The sequence below is a fragment of the Oncorhynchus clarkii genome, chromosome 20 (assembly GCF_045791955.1).
Source record: "Oncorhynchus clarkii lewisi isolate Uvic-CL-2024 chromosome 20, UVic_Ocla_1.0, whole genome shotgun sequence".
Classification (NCBI taxonomy): domain Eukaryota; kingdom Metazoa; phylum Chordata; class Actinopteri; order Salmoniformes; family Salmonidae; genus Oncorhynchus; species Oncorhynchus clarkii.
In genome coordinates, this window is record NC_092166.1 from 14,125,757 (window position 1) to 14,138,805 (window position 13,049).

The 13,049-nt window shown below is 40.2% G+C and overlaps 1 pseudogene; it reads left to right on the plus strand.

Annotated features, from left to right (window-relative positions):
• The first annotated feature begins 4,536 nt into the window (after positions 1 to 4,536).
• LOC139375965 (major histocompatibility complex class I-related gene protein-like) lies at positions 4,537 to 10,918 on the plus strand (annotated as a pseudogene).
• The last annotated feature ends 2,131 nt before the right edge of the window (positions 10,919 to 13,049 follow it).

The following is a 13,049-nucleotide window of genomic DNA, read 5'->3' on the forward strand; positions in this document are numbered from 1 at the left end:
TGTCACCATCATTACGCGCAGCAGCACTCATTGAACTCAACTGGACTCCTTCCGTTTGTTGATTGCCCTGTTTATAACTGTCTGCTTCCCCGTTTGTTCCCTGTGTCTGCATTGATGTCGTTATTTTCCCCCTGTCCAGACGCTGTTCCTGTCCTGTTTCGTCTGTTATTTATTAAATGTTCTCCCTGCACCCGCTTCCTGTCTCCAGCGTCGACCCTCACAATTCTATGCCGCTCTGACATTGCTCATCCATATATTTATATATTCTTAATTCCATTATTTTACTTAGATTTGTGCGTATTAGGCATTTGTTGTGAAATTGTTAGGTATTACTTGTTAGATATTGCTGCACTGTCAGAATTAGAAGCACAAGCATTTCGCTACACCCACAATAACATCTGCTAAACACGTGTATGTGACCAATAACATTTGATTTGATTTGAATAAGGTATTTTTATTGTATTCTTTTTTGTGTGTAAAAAAAAATATTTAATCCATTTTAGAATAAGGCTGTAACAAAATGTGGAAAAAGTCAAGTGGTCTGAATACTTTCCGAATGCACTGTAAATCATTGGTTAATACAATAGAGAATGATAGAGGCCTCTAGCGGCCAAAAGGCTGTATTAGCATGAGCAGCGCCATTGAGGGCTTTCACTATTTTACATAGTCAACTGAGTGGGACTTCCAACTTCATTGGCTCCTTGTGACCCTGTTTGAGTCATGTCCACCTGGGTCATCAGGAGGGGTCAGGCAATCGTGAAGAAGAAATTGTACTACTTCAAATTGAAGATGCTCAATAGATGGGGTAAAGGATATGCGTACATTCAACAAATCTGATCTTATAGTGGATATTTGCTAAATCAGTCATGATTTATATATTGTAACAGGCCCACAATGTGGTTACTCAAGTCAGATTTTGATATATTTAGCTGTTTTCCCTGCATAACATGTAGAAGTTGTCTCTTTTCAGGTTTAGAAGTAGTGACTGCTAAATGCCAACTCTTCTTTGTATGTGTGCCATTATAGCCTTTGTGACATCATGGGCAGCGCCATAGATGCGGTAAAGAGGTCAATCAAACTCAACCAAAACAATGGAATTGCCATTGACTGACCCCTCCTGATGACCCAGGTGAACATGACTCAAACATGGTCACTAGGAGGGATCAGCCAATGAAGTTTGAAGTCCCACCCGGTTGAGTTCGATTGACCTCTTTGCTGCTTCTATGGCGCTGCCCATGATGCAGTAGTGTCCTGTCAAGCATATTCTACTTGATAAGCCTACCATAATGTGCAGTGCATGTGAGCAGGAAATTCTACAATGCGGATTGCTTGACTGAGGATTTTCGTTTGCAGAATAGCTTAACTGCAGTTATACACAGGGAAATATTAGTCCATTCGGAAGAGAATAGTTTATGGCTTGGGTGATTGGAGTCTTTAACAATTTTCCAGGCCTTCCTTTCACTGATATAGAGGTCCTGGATGTCAGGAGGCTCGGCCCCAGTGATTTACTGGGCTGTCCGCACCCCACTCTGTAGTGCCATCCGAGGGCGGTGTTATTGCCATACCAAGCCGTGAAGCAGCCAGTCAAGATGCTCTCAATGGTACAGCTGTAGAACTATTTGAGGGTCCATGCCAAACTTTTTCAACCTCCTGATGGGGAAGAGGCGCTGTCTGAGCCTTCTTCAAGACTGGGTGCGTGTTTTGGGACGATCAGCTCCTTGATCTTATTGACATAGAGGGAGAGTTTGTTGCTCCAGCACCACATTGCCAGGTCTCTGACTGTAGGCTGACTCATCATCGCCGGTGATCAGGCCTATCACCGTTGTGTCGTCAGAAAACTTGATGGTGGTGTTGGTGTCATACGTGGCCACACAGTCATGCGTGAGCAGGGAGTAAAGGAGGGGAGTAAGCACACAGCCCTGTGGGGACCCTGTGTTTAGGGTCAGCGTGGCGGAGGTGATGTTCCTTCCTCTTACACCCTGGGGTTGGCCCGTCGGGAAGTCAAGGATCCAATTGCAGAGGGAGGTGTTCAGATTGAGATTGTGTCTTCTATTGATCTGCTATTGCAGTATACAAATTGGATTGGGTGTAGGGTGTCTGGAATGGTGGGGTTAATGTGTGCCATAACCAGCACCTCAAAGCACTTCGCGATTATAGAAGTGAGTGCTACAGGGAGGTAGACGTGGCATGAAGCCTTAGAGTTCTTGAACAGAAATTATGGTGGTCATCTTAAAACGTGGGGATTACAGACTGGGAAAAGAGAGGTTGAAAATTACCATGGATATGCCTGCCAGTTCTGCGCATGTCTGAGAACGTGCCCTGGAATACCGTCGGGCCTTGCGGGTGTTGACCTGATTTAAAGACCTTTCTCACGTCAGCCTCGGAGAGTGGCCCTCACACCTGGCACAATGTTGTGATTGTCAAAGAATGCATAAGAATGCATACAATGCAGATCACTGTTGGGTCTTCCGCTGCAGCCCCTGCCACATTCCTGTGCCTCATTCCTATATTGTCCTTTTGAAACTGCGGAGGTCATAGCTGGACTTCTTGTACTTATTCCTGTCCTCAGCCGTAGCCTCAGGGTTGTCTATAATAGCTCTGTGCGATAGCCCTGTCCTTCAGTTTAGCGCCAAAAATGGGCTTTTGATTTGGGAAGCAGTGAACCCTCACTGTGTGGACAACGTCTTTGATGCATTTTCTAATGAAGCCAGTGACGGAGGTGGATAGTTCATCAATGTTATCGGAGGAGTCTTGAAACATATTCCAATCAGCTCTAGCAAACCAGTCCTGTAGCACAATCTCTGATTCTGGTGACCATTTCTCAACGGAGAGAGTCATGGGTACTTCCTGTTTGAGCTTCTGCTTGTAAACAGGAAGCACGAGTATGGGGTCATGAACTGATTTGCCGAATGGCGGATGAGGGAGGGTCTTGTATGCTTGTTTGTGGGTAGAATAACAGCGGTATAGGACTTTATCACCCCTAGTAGTGTAGGAGACGTGTTGATGGAAGTTGGGCATCACGTGTCTTAGTGACACAGATTTAAATGAATCTGCCAACAACCAGAAAAGCAGCCTCTGAATGTAGTTTTTCTGCTTGTTTATAGTCTTGTACAGTTTAAGTGCCAGCTTGTTATTTTTATTTTCCTGAGGTGGAATGTATATAACAGTAAGGATAACAGCTGAAGTCTCCCTTGGGAGGTAGAAGGGTCAGCATTTGACCATCAGGTATTCCAAGAAGGGTGAACAGTGGGTCGGTACTTCCACATGCTGGAGTTGGCACACCAGTTGGTGTTGATGAAAAGGGACCCCCCCCCCCTCGATTTCCCCGACTCCACTGTCCTTTCTGCTCAGTGAATGGAGAATCCATTGAGTTGGATAGCCAATTGTCCGAGAGACATGTTTCAGAAAAGCAAAGAATATTTCAGTTTCGAGAGTCCCGTGGGTAGCAGATCCGCGATCGAAGGTCCTCCATCTTATTATCAAGTGACTGTACATTAGCCAGTAGAATGGAGGGAGGAGGTGGCCGGTTTTCTCTTCGTCTTAATCTCACCAGGATCCCCCCTCTTGCCTCTGTAATGCTGGAGTTTCCTCTTGGGTAGCCCGAAAATTGGGTCGAAATTACAGAGAGTGCTCAGGGCAGATGAGTCAAAGTTGAAGCCGGAATTTGGGTAAGTAACTGCTGCTCTGATGTTCAAAATGTATTGTTGGTTGTTCTTGAAAATAAAGTAAAAATAAACAACAAAATAATCACAAAATAGCAAAGTTGGGTCGGAGTTTGCAAAACGGCAGCCATCCAGTACGGCGCCATCTTGCTATAATATGTTACATTTGGTATGGTTAGGAGGATGGTTGGTCGTAGCTTACCCTTCTAACCTCAACCCTTTTAGCTAACCCTAACCTTAACTCTTTAACCAAATTCCTAATCTTAACACAAACCCCTAGCCTAGCTAACGTTAGCGTTAGAAACTTAGCCAACTAGCTAACGTTAGCAACAACAAATTGGAATTTATTACATACTTTTTGCAAAGTCGTAACATATTGTACGTTTTGTAAATTCTTAACCTTTATACAGTTTGCAATTCAAAACATATCATAAAAATTGTCATTTGTACCATATTATACAAAATTAATGATGGACATTCACAAATTAATACATACCATACGAAACATAACATAGTGTACTGAATGGAGGACGTCAGATTTACATACAGAATAATAAGAAATGCTCTGAGACCAGGTTGCAACATATGGCAGCCTAAAAGGTTCTATATAAAACCCTTTTGTAGGCTATATAGAACATTTAGGTTATTTGGTCGAAATGTTATAAACTTTCAGAAAAAGGTTATATGTATCCTACAAAAGGGTTTTATATATTAGTGTGGCAAGTGATTAAATATATTTTTCCGAAGATTGTAGCCTAACTTTCTTTATTTCAGGAGATGGATGGTACCTATCGCAAGGATTTTCACCTAACAACACGTGACTGTCATATTTGTTGACATGTAATTGGCTCAAACTCACTGAAGAAAAATAAATATGTTAGGAGGGGAATTGACTGCAATGCAAAAAAATATTCTATCCGCGAGGGTGGTTTGATCGTAAGAATCTAACCCTGCCATCATTAGCCCACAAAAATATGTTCCGATACTTATGTATATTCATGCTTTTCTCGTTAATTTCCCAATCTGATGTAAAGTTAGGCTCTGAAGGTAAGTTATGTTTTTACAAAATTAATTGGCTAGGGCTGTTTTGAGGTTCTGTTCTGATAGTCTATGTAACTTTTTAACTGAACTTGTTCGTTATAAGGAATACGATACAGAATATCTAGAACATAGAATTAGATACGGAAGGGAATGGATTCTATAAATATACTATGTTTTCGTCTATTCACATAGGCTACTGTCCACTGCATTATTTACACCATCAGCTACCCGAAATACCGGGTTCGGTATCTTTAAATTATTTATATGTATAGTAGGCAACTGAAAAACTAGAAAAATTACATTTTTGCATCACCTTTAGGCTACAAAACATTGGATTCTCAACTGATAAGGCGAAATATCCATTAATGTAAAACGAAAATGAAACCTAGAACAAACTCATTAATTGCATACGTTTTATTTCACGCTTATGTTATCATAGTCAACCTTATTCTAACAGTTTATATTGTCGAGATGTTTATCTATTCAGACAAGAAATCACTTACATTTATTTTCAATTTCTCGAATGCACTAACTGTAAGTCGATCAAGATAAGACTGAGTCTGCTAAATGACTAAAATGTAAATATAGCCTATTATTTGTTCTGTTTTTTAATTAAAATAGTTTTAATTCTCATAATTTTTCTCCCTTTCTCTCCCAACATCCTCTGCTCACAGAGGAACATATACTTGAGTACATGTACACCTTCTTTAATTCCTCCCACTATGAAGTTGTTGGTTTGTTGGATGGGGAACCAGTGGATTTCTACAGTAGTGTTCTCAAGTCCCCTGTACCTAAAAAGATCTGGAATGAAAAGGAGAGAAGCTTTGGGAATCAGTACTGGCAAGACCATATTACAAGTCGACAGAAGATTGATAAGTGTTTTTTATCCAGAGCTGAAGACCTGAAAATGCACATGACAAAAAATCAAAGTGAGTTGCAGCTATTACTTCATAGTTTACCATCTTTCCTTTATCAGCCTTGTTTTCACCCCTCTCATCTTTGTTGTAGGCGGTGATATTGTGCAGATGAGGTTTGGCTGTAAGAACATCCCTGAACGCAACCCTGTTCACGATGAGGAAACCCTGTTTGCTGAGTTTGCCTATGATGGAGAAACAACAATGAACTTCATTCATAACACAAATAAATGGACTCCAGTAGATTTTGCTGCTCAGTTAATTATAGACAATTGGAACAGAAAAAAGAGCATCAAATATCAAATAACCAACTTTCTGAATGTGGAATGTTATCAGGCACTCTATAATTTTCAGAAATTTGAACTCAATGCAACTCAGTACAATAACTCATGTGAGTGTAACTGTTGGTTTGTCATTGGTTTTGTATATTTATAATTTCATAAGCTGTAAGCTGATGTATGTTCGTTCTTTCAGAACATTTTCATTTACATTTTGTCATTTAGAAGACACTCTTATCCAAAGCCACTTAGTCAGTGCATTCAACTACTGTATATCAAGTCATGCAATCACCAACTGTATGAATCACATTCTTATCACCTATCCCACTGTCAATCATATCTGTATTTATAACCTTTTTTTCCAGGTCTCATATTTATGTTCTGTAATTAACCATGTATTCTTATGTCTCTGCAATGTTGTAGCTGATCCACTTATCTACACTGTCCCTCGTGGCTCTCTAAAACCTGGGCACAACAACCTGACGTGTCTAGTAACCGGAACCTATCCCAGCTCCTCACCCATCGAGATGAATCTGTTTAGGAATAATGTAAACCTAACAGAGATGGAGGGTGTCCGGTCATCAGGGGTCAGACCTAACGAAGACAATACCTACCAGCTGAGAAAGACAGTGATGATTAACGCCTCCGAGTCTGAAGTGTATCAATGTGTGGTCAATCATAAAAGCTTTCCCGGAACACGCAAAAACACTTGGGGTAAAATGTTGTTTTCAATTCATTGTCTTGAAATGACTTCAAAGCATGGACACTATGATGTTTATGAGCAATTCAAATGGTCTCGAAGGTCAGAATGAGTAAATGTTGGATAAATTAAGTGGACACCATTCAAAGATTATTGTTGGATTTTGAACACTTGTATAACAACTATGCAGAAACCAATGGAATGACTTCTTTGTGTTCTTGTGTGCTTACAGAGGTGAAAAAAAGTGAAGAGTCAAGTGGAGGGATCAAATCCAGCTTCTATTGGACTATTGGACCATCGTTTTTTCTACTGGCTGTTTTAGTGGTTGTGGTTGTTGTATGGTTTTTCAAATACAAATGGAGATCTGAGCCAAATGAATGTCAGCCCAACTTAAACAGAGACAAGGGTGCTCAACCAATGAATACCGTGCTTTATATTAACCAAGGTACTAACCATGCTGATTAATGACATTCTCTTTATTTAGACTCATATTTTGTTAGAAGTGTTAAAACACTGCCTTGATCAGAGCCATACAGACTCTTCTCCATGTGGAACCAAACATTGTATGATACTGTACATAGAACTTAGGTTCTAGACTAATGTGAAAGGATTTTCCCCAGCTAATCCTGAAGAGAATGCTGCCCTGGTAGTTAAAGATGGAGGGAGTTTGATTGGTGAGTTTCATTCTTGGGATAGGTGTCTCGTTTCCAGGACCGCTTTTTATATTTGATGCATGATAATCATTGTGTTTTAATGTCTTTGTGTATTGATTATTTTAGATCAAGGAGGTGAAACCACTTCTGGTAAGTATTCAATTCATGTGCAGTATTATTACATGAGGTCAATTAGAAAATGATCAACAACTCTTAACAAGTGGTGCAAATTAAATAGATGTGTGTATTCCCCTGACTATTTTCATTTTTTATTAGATGTGGGTTTCCGAAAAAGAATAATGGCATAAAATGTTTTATTTTCTTGGCTACTGTAGTCGATCTGTCCTCTGAGAGAGAAGATCTTACAAATGCACCCGATCCTGAAGGTGAAAACGGTGAGATCATAACTTCCTGGCCACGTAATGAAAGGTTATCTAGCTCTCACAAATAAAGCTAGATAAAGACAGAATAATATATACTTACTGAACATAGCTATAGCCATAAGTCATGTGTGTTTTCATGGCCATCACTCACTGTTTATTTTGTCAAGGTCCTGACGTCAGAGTATAGTATTCTCCTACAGGGCTTTTTGATGCATTGTCACGTTTGCGTCTAAACAAAAAATGGCTTTATTTAAGCCCTAACATACTGACCACACCGCAAAATAAATTTACACACATGTTATTCAATCATTGCATCCACACTGCTCGAGCGCGCCAACGAGCATCTGCATAGCATCTGCGCAGCCAGGCGCTAAAATAGAACTTGGTTCTATTTGTGACGCTTGATACGCTACAAGTCCCGCCTCTCCCATCTCATTGGTTTTTAGGAGCATATACTCACATGGGTGATTGAAAGATGAACTGAGGTCCACACGCCAGTCCAGTTGGTGGTGGTAATGCAACTTAAAGTTTGTTGCCAACCGCCATATCAAGGAGGAGAGATTACTAGAAACAAACTCGGTTTACCCTTTTATCTGTGAACGACCTTGTGCGTTTCAGGTAAAATAACAACCCAATGTTTATATCCCAGGACAAATTAGCTAGCAACAGCAAGCTAGCAAGCTAAATTGCCATAAATGTTTCATGCTTTTTGACCTGTCCCCAAATTAATATAATTGGTTCAGAGTTTGTTTTGATATTTCAACCTGCGTGTCCTGATCGCGTCTAGAGTGGTTGGACAAAATAAACCTGCTCGCAAAGGTGGTCTAGTCAGCATGTTAAGCCCATGATTTTCCTTCAGTACAGTACACTATACTACTATAATACTACTGTACTATGCTACTAATATTGATTTCTGCCTTTGCTTGTCATTTTAGATGAAGCCTATGGAAGTCGTGGAAGCTCTGGTGAGTATTACAGCACTAGCAAGGTTTCCATCCACTTGTCAAAATATTTATGTGATTTATCTTCTACCTGCATAAAAAAAGATGCACATTTTACCAGCGGAGGTGTGTTTCCATCAAATTGTCTTGTTGCAGATAAAATGCGTAGGTAATGATGCAGTGCACATATAAAGAACTTTGCATCATGTCTTCATGTCTCAAATAAAAAAACGAAGTTCAATGTGTTTCCATTGCATTTTCAACTATACTGATGGTTTTGTCACAAATTGTGTTCTGATAAAGCAAACATGCCCAATCTGGTCTTGGTGCATGCTCACTAGACAACAGTTTGCGGAGAGCGTGTGCTACAATTCTGATCTTTTGCCAATTATGGGCAAAAGATCTGATCTGATTGGTCAAAAGTCCCATTTGTGGCAAAATATCAGAATTGTGCTGCCCGTGTGAACGCAGCCACGATGAGGTTATGGATAAGACAAAGATAATTTTTATTTGTCAATTATCAGCCAAGCACCGACTATCATGTCACCAGCATAGCCTACAAATAATAATCGTTGATATTTAACCTATTGGAAATGACCATCAAGCTCATCGCCATGCACTTTCACAATCCTGTGAAGTTCATCTTAATTAATTTCATCTGTAGCCTATTTAACCCTTCATGCTTTTCCAAGTCATAGTGGGAGGACCACAACATAGCATCACGTGACTGCAAATATACAGCGACAAAGTTTTGCTGTTTTCCATCAGGCCTGTCGTGAATTTTTTTATCTGACAGGTTATTCTTTACTTGCATAAAAATGGTTGGATGGGAACATAGTGTTCCCATCCAATTAAATACACCACATCTTTGCATGAAAAGTGTTTTCAAATGTAGATGTTTGTCCCATGCTGCCAATCATAACAGTTCAAAATATAAAATAATCATCAACAAACATTTTTTGACTGACAGTCCTATTTCTTATATTAGTGCTATAGTAGCCCACTAACAAATCTTTCTTCCATTCTCACAGATTCAGACCTGTCACAGATTCAACGAACCTTATTGGAATTCAACACAGACCCAGCTGACAACTAGTACAGGGTCTTAAGTAGGTACTTTGAAACACTCTTATCCGATTGTCAATTTCCAAGTGTTTTACGTGCCAACTGAAGATAACCCAGAGTTTATAATTATGCATTACCTCTGCCTGGGATCAAGTTACCAGAAGTAACTGACTACAAGAGGAGACGCTCAACGCTAACATGGACTGACACAATACAGTAAAGAATACTGAGGAAATGAAGGGCTTGTTAGAGACATTTCCATGTGTCCTGATCGTTGTCTGGCTGTTATCACAGAGCTCATTACTAAGATGGTGATAGATATGTTATGGTGATAGATATTTTACTATGTATTTGTAATGTTTCTGTAAAGCAGGCTAGTTACGTCCTGTGTGGCTCAGTTGGTAGAGCATGACACTTGCAACGCCAGGGTTGTGGGTTATATTCCCACGGGGGAGCATTATGAAGTATGAAAATATATGCACTTTCTTCTGTAAGCCGCTCTTGTCTTGTAAATGTACTCGGAATTACAAGTCATGCTGTAATTGTCCCAAACTTCTTCAACTTGGGGACAGCTCAGGGATCAAGTGTCAAAAATAGAAGTTACAATTTTCTACTTTTTCATGTAATGTATTGTTAAGATATTTTATCAAGGTTTAAGATAAATTATTAAATAATTCTACCCAGAAACGTAACCATTAGGATTAGAGGTTATGTAGCATGGACAAGGGGTAATTGGAAATGGTAACCATTGTGGAAGAAGGAATGTATGTGTGTGTCGAAAGTAAGCAAAGAGGTTAATGAACCTATGTTTGAACCGACCCAGCTATAACTCTGTGGACATAAAATAAGACAGCGAGAGCTCCTCTGGGTTTTCCGTATCTGGGGGGGGACTGGAACTGTCAGCTAAGTGGTAATAAACTGTGCTGAGACTTTAGGAGATAATCCAGATATAGTGTGTGCGTTAGTGGGTTGGAATGGACTTTTGAAGCTGCTTTGTCGGAGAAGAGGAGGGACATCTAAAAACTATGATGAAATGTGAGGTATATTAAGCAATGTACATGGCATTATGACCAGCGCTCTCGAGAATAAATGCTTTTGGCTAATTTCGGTTGACTGGTCTCTGTCCATTTTATGCAAATAAGGATCTTACAAATTCTTAGAAACGGACAGAGTATTTTAAATTGAATTGGTTAATGAACACATAAAAACTAAATTCATGTAACATTTATATATTTTCTGCTATGATCAATTTAAATAAATGCTGTCTGGCTTTAAACTCCCGATCTTTGACACTATCTCTGACCTACCAGAAGGAAACTAACTATATGTTCAAAGACCTTTTCACATCAATGAATACATACATTTATTTAACCCACCACCATCCAGTATAATAAAGATTTGTTCATGCATTAAAGTTAATTCTCATTAAATGATTTCCCCCTTTTTATAATGTCATAAGTCATCTAATTACCGGCTTACACCGTGAATCTAATTACCGGCTTACTGACACGTGGTTAAGGAAGAGTGTTGTTAACCTTTCTGGTTATAACCTTTTTCGGCAAGACAGATCTTCCAAAGGTGGGGGAGTGGCAATCTTTACCAAGGATTACCTTCAGTGCTCGGTTGTCTCCACCAAGTCTGACCCCAAACAATTTGATTTGCTGGTTTTAAGCATTAAACTTTCAAATAGTTATTTGTTGACTGTTGCTGGGTGCTATTGTCCTCCATCAGCACCGGCCTGCACCCTAAATGCCCTAAGCTCTCTCCTGGCCCCTTAGACTAAGTCTGAATTTGTCCTGCTAGGTGACCTAAACGGGGATATGCTTAAACCACCTGACCAAGTACTAATTATTACCAATCCCACAAGGTATGACTCCAAACACCCAGAAAGGCTACTCTCCTCGATGTTATCCTCACAAATAACCCTGATAGGTATCAGTCTGGTGTTATCTGTAATGACCTTAGTGATCACTGTTTTACAGCCTATGTTCATAATGGCTGCTCAGTGAAACGACCTGTCCTGATTTGAAATAGACTCTTGTTAAAAAACTAATGAGCAAGCCTTCCTTTCATGAACTGAAATCGGTAAAATGGTATAGAATCAGCTTGATCCCCTCTGTCGAAGATAGAGTGGTATTGTCAACAAACACTCCTCCATAAAGAAAATAAGAATTAAAAACAGGTTCTGCCCCTGGTTCGACCGTGATCTTGCAGAGTTACTCCACCTTAAGAATTGCATTTGGCGAAAGGCTTGGCACACGCATACTCAGGCTGACTGGCTATCGTTCAGGCAAATGAGAAATAAGTGCACTCAGGCTATCTGGAAGGCCAGTTCTCTCTGTGGGTCTAAACCCAAGAAGTTCTGGAAAACGGTTAAAGACCTGGAGAATAAACCCTCCTCCTCACAGCTGCCCATGTTCCTTAATGTTGATGATCTGGTTATTACTGACAAGAAGTAGATGGCCTTTAATCACCACTTCATTAAGTCAGGATTCCTATTTGACTCAGTCATGCCTCCTTGCCCGTCCAACACTTGGACGGGCAGTTTGTTTTGTTCACTGCTTTAGCACACTCCGCCAACCCAGATGTCATAGCCGTGTCTGAATCCTGGCTTAGGAAGGCCACCAAAAAATCCAGAATTTTCCATCCCTAACTATAACATTTTCCAACAATATAGAACTGCCAAAGGGGGCGGAGTTGCAATCTACTGCAGAGATAGCCTGCAGAGTTCTGTCATACTATCCAGGTTTGTGCCCAAACAATTCGAGCTTCTACTTTTAAAAATCCACCTTTCCAGAAACAAGTCTCTTACTGTTGCCGCTTGTTATAGACCCCCTTCAGCCCCCAGCTGTGCCATGGACACCATATGTGAAATGATTGACCCCCATCTATCTTCAGAGTTTGTACTGTTAGGTGACCTAAACTGGGACATGCTTAACACCCCGGCCTTCCTACAATCTAAGCTATATGCCCTCAATCTCACACAAATTATCAAGGAACCTACCAGGTACAACCCTAAATCCATAACCATGGGCACCCTCTTAGATATCATCCTGACCAATTTGCCCTCTAAATATACCTCTGCTGTCTTAAATCAGGATCTCAGCTAAATGTAGTGGAAATTCAGTACTGAGAGAGACTTGGTTTTAGTAATTTCTTCAATCAATCATCTTTATTTAATATAGATTAATTATTGCAATAATGAGACCGTCAGTCCTCCAGTCTTGACTGACTGCTGTCAGGCTGAGAGTCTAGACTTTACAGATGATGCACAGTTTTATATAGCTGATACCAAGATTGCTTAGTCAGTCACTTCTAACCTTCCCATAAACCACCTTGGTTATCTACACAGGATGGTATTTTACTTCGTTTCCAAGATGCCAGAAGATGAGACAATGAGGCATTGTTCTTA